The following is a 4156-nucleotide window of genomic DNA, read 5'->3' on the forward strand; positions in this document are numbered from 1 at the left end:
GGCTACATTGCACTGGGATAGCTGAAAGGAAAAATCTTCTGAGAGTTAGAAAGCTAAGCCCGGGTTCCTTGTTTCTGGCAGCTGCTGTCCATATTCTGGATAATTTGAGCTCAAACAGCGGGGCACTTCAGTCTAATTCACGGATCGCTTCAGTTTCTCATCCCTGTTGTTCTGACCTAAAAAATCCCTGTTTCCAATTTTTTCTCCCCTTGCGTGAATCAAACCTGTGATTCGTTTTTTTCACACCTTTTTCTGTTTCCCGGCACCAATTGCTTTCTGTATAACATTTACGCATTCATCAACAGTATCCACATGTCTGCCAATCAGCATTGCAAGAAATATGTTGTAAGGATCAGTGCAGTTTTACAGTGCAGCGGCTGCCTTATAGAATCTATCCCTAATGCATACACAGGTCAAAGGAGGAGGAGGAGTTTGGATGTATACCCCCTTCCTCTCCTTATAAGGAGACTCAAAGGGGTAACAGGAATCGAAAGAAGAAGAAGAGTTTGGATTTATACCGGACCTTTCGCTCCTGCAAGGAGACTCAAAGGGGCTTACAATCTCTTTTCCTTTCCTCTCTGGTGAGGGCTGAGAGAGTCCGGAGAGAACTGGGCCTGGCCCAAGGTCACCCAGTAGGAATGCAAGAGTGCAGAAACACATCTGGTTGACCAGATAAGCCTCTGCCACTCAGATGGAGTAGTGGGGAATCAAACCCGGTCCTCCAGATTAGAATCCACCTGCTCTTAACTGCTACACCACGCTGGATCTGATGGGATATAAATCAAAACCCTCCTCCTCCTCCTCCTCTTCCTCCTCCTCCTCCTCTTCTTCTTCTTCTTCTCGTGTATCTAATCTGGAGGAACCGGGTTTGATTCTCCACTCTGCCGCCTGAGCTGTGGAGGCTTATCTGGGGAATTCAGATTAGCCTGTACATTCCCACACACGCCAGCTGGGTGACCTTGGGCTAGTCACAGTTCTTCAGAGCTCTCTCAGCCCCACCTACCTCACAGGGTGTTTGTTGTGAGGGGGGAAGGGCAAGGAGATTGTCAGCCCCTTTGAGTCTCCTGCAGGAGAGAAAGGGGGATATAAATCCAAACTCCTCCTCCTCCTCCTCCTTCTCCTCCTCCTCCTCCTCCTCCTTCTTCTTCTTACTGGAGATCAGTTATAATAGTGGGAGATCTCCAGCCATCCCCTGGAGGTTGGCAACTCTACTGATGATGTTGACTTTCTGAGTACTTAGCGGGTGGAAGAATAAAAACCAACAGTTGGGCAAGGGCATACAGACAACTGGTAGGGTGGTCACGGATGGGGGTCTGAGACAGAGGGCTCCAATAGGAGGTGTAGGCCCCAGAGCCGCCCCACTTCGAGGCATGCTGATGTCCACCTGGATGACACGTTGTTGTTTGAGTGCAGAAGTGGACTTGCTGGGGCCAACTCTGAGCATGTGTGCAAAAACCCATGTGGCGGCGGAGAGGACATTTTCAAGCGCCCAGCAAGGAAGCTCGGAGAAAGCGAGGGGCTCCAGCAGCGGGTCAGCCGGCCACTCATCACCTTCTGCTTCCAGAGGTGTGGCGGCATCCACATCTCCCTTCTTCGCCCTGACACATCATATACCCCCTCCCCACTTGAACTTACAATGGCAAGTGTTTGCGAGATTGTTCCTCATGGTGCATGAGGTGCTTGGCCTGTGCCGTCTTGCCCTAACAGTCCATACATCTTGGCAGCATGAACGAAATTGGGAGACTCTGCGGAGCAAATAGAAATATGAATTGTGTTTTCTGCTTTGCTGCATCAGCTCTTCCAGACTTTGGCTTCCAGATCTGTTGTGCGGCGTCTCCATTCCCGCCTCCCCCGCCAGTGATGCGAAAGAGGGAAGTAACAGCTGTGTTGCTTTTCTAACCCAGAGCTCTGTTCATGGCAGTAGGAGAGAAACCTGGAGAGCAGCAGTGGCGTAGGAGGTTAAGAGGCTAGTGTATGTCTAATCTGAGAGGGCAGGGTTTGATTCCACAGCTCCTTGCCTGAGCTGTGGAAGCCATGCAGGAGAGTTCAGATTTAAGCCTGGCCACCTTTCTCTGGCATCCCAACTAGGTGGAAAGGCGGGCTAGTCACAGCTTCTCAGAGCTCTCTCAGCCCCACCTACCTCCCAGGGTGTTTGTTGTGAGGGGGGAAGGGCAAGGAGGCTGTATAAGCCATACTGGGAAGTCTCTCTCCTGCAGGGGAGAGAGAAAGAGAGGGGATATAAATCCAAACTACTACTACTACTACTACTACTACTACTCTTCTTCTACTTCTTCTTCTTCTTCTTCTTCTCTCTAAATACTCTGCTGACTCTCTCAGGGATGGTGGCTGTAATAGGAGAAAAGAACTGAAAATCCATGCGGTTTCAATTTAATAAAAACTCATTGTCCTTTCCAACTGACCTCTCTTAAAAGCTCGACGTCTCCCCGATGAAGAGGGAGCTGGAGTTTTCGAAGAAGATAATAAAGGAGACGCTTAATAACGCAGACCCTCGTCTCCAAGAACCGGGCCTTCTGTATTGATCCCAGGGTCCATAGCTTAACTGGGCAGCCCCTAATTAAATTTCTCTCAGCGTGATAAGAGGTTGCCAACTTTCGTGTGCGAGAGGTGAGGCGCTTTTAAAAAATTCCTCTTATTAAAATATTTGAGAGTTAAGACTTTAATTTCGGAGAATAAAGCAACCCGAACCATGTGTAATATCAGAGCCTTTATTTCTTCCAGGAAATTATTGGAAGGGATGGATTTTAATAGCAGAATGCTTATGAGGGGGGGGGAGGGTGCTGTTAGAGGATGACGGGACAAGAAGGGAAGGTCCAGGAGCCAAAATGTCCAGTGCGCTCAGCTTCAGCTGCAAATGTGAAGAAGGATACACAGGGGCGTACCTGGCAGAGAGACAAAGAAGTAGAAGAAGAAGAAGAAGAAGAAGAAGAAGAAGAAGAAGAAGAAGAAGAAGAAGAAGAAGAAGAAGAAGAAGAAGAAGAAGACGACGACGACGACGACGACGACGACGACGACTGCAGGAGATTCAAAGGGGCTTACAATCTCCTTGCCCTTCCCCCCCTCACAACAAACACCCTGTGAGGTAGGTGGGGCCAAGAGAGCTCCGAGAAGCTGTGACTAGCCCAAGGTCACCCAGCTGATGCAGTGGGAGTGTGTACTGGAGGCTAATCTGAATTCCCCAGATAAGCCTCCACAGCTCAGGCGGCAGAGCTGGGAATCAAACCCGGTTCCTCCAGATTAGATACACGAGCTCTTAACCTCCTATGCCACTGCTGCTCCATAGGGTGCCCCATGTCCCCGAGCGCCCCCCATCTGATCATGGGGGGGAGAAAGCAGTTCTGACACCAAAAGAAGATGAGGAGTTTTGAATTTAAATCTCGCTCCTGAAAGGAGTCTCAAGGTTCTTCAGATTGGTGTCCACCGCAAATGTGGAGGAGTGGGGAATCGAACCTGGTCAGTGGCGTATTGGGGGGGGGGGGAAAGGTGCTCGGGGACAACACAATATCTTTGCACACCCACCTCTGCCCCCTGTGCTCAGGGGCGGGGATGGCTCAGATAGGCACTGCATCAGCAGACTGGCTCCTGGGCCACTAACCTGGATAGCTTTAAAAGGGGCTTGGACAGATTGATGGAGGAGAAGTCAATCTATGGCTCCCAATCTTGATCCTCCTTGATCTGAGATTGCAAATGCCTTAGCAGACCAGGTGCTCGGGAGCAGCAGCCGCAGAGGGCCATTGCTTTCACCTCCTGCCTGTGAGCTCCCAAAGGCACCTGGTGGGCCACTTCGAGTAGCAGAGAGCTGGACTAGATGGACTCTGGTCTGATCCAGCAGGCTCTTTCTTATGTTCTTAAGGCCATTGCTTTCACCTCCTGCCTGTGAGCTCCCAAAGGCACCTAGTGGGCCACTGCGAGTAGCAGAGTGCTGGACTAGATGGACTCTGGTCTGATCCAACTGGCTTGTTCTTATGTTCTTATGTTCTTAATTCAAATAATTTAACAACTGGTTGTTTACAAGAAACATTTTAACAACCGGTTCTGCCGAACCGGTGCGAACCGGCTGAATCCCACCACTGCTCCTGCCCTCTTAAGGCCCTGGGAAGGGCAGAAGGTGGCCTGCAGGGAGTCGGGGGGGGGGGGG

The sequence above is a fragment of the Sphaerodactylus townsendi genome, linkage group LG11 (assembly GCF_021028975.2).
Source record: "Sphaerodactylus townsendi isolate TG3544 linkage group LG11, MPM_Stown_v2.3, whole genome shotgun sequence".
NCBI classification, from domain to species: Eukaryota; Metazoa; Chordata; class Lepidosauria; order Squamata; family Sphaerodactylidae; genus Sphaerodactylus; species Sphaerodactylus townsendi.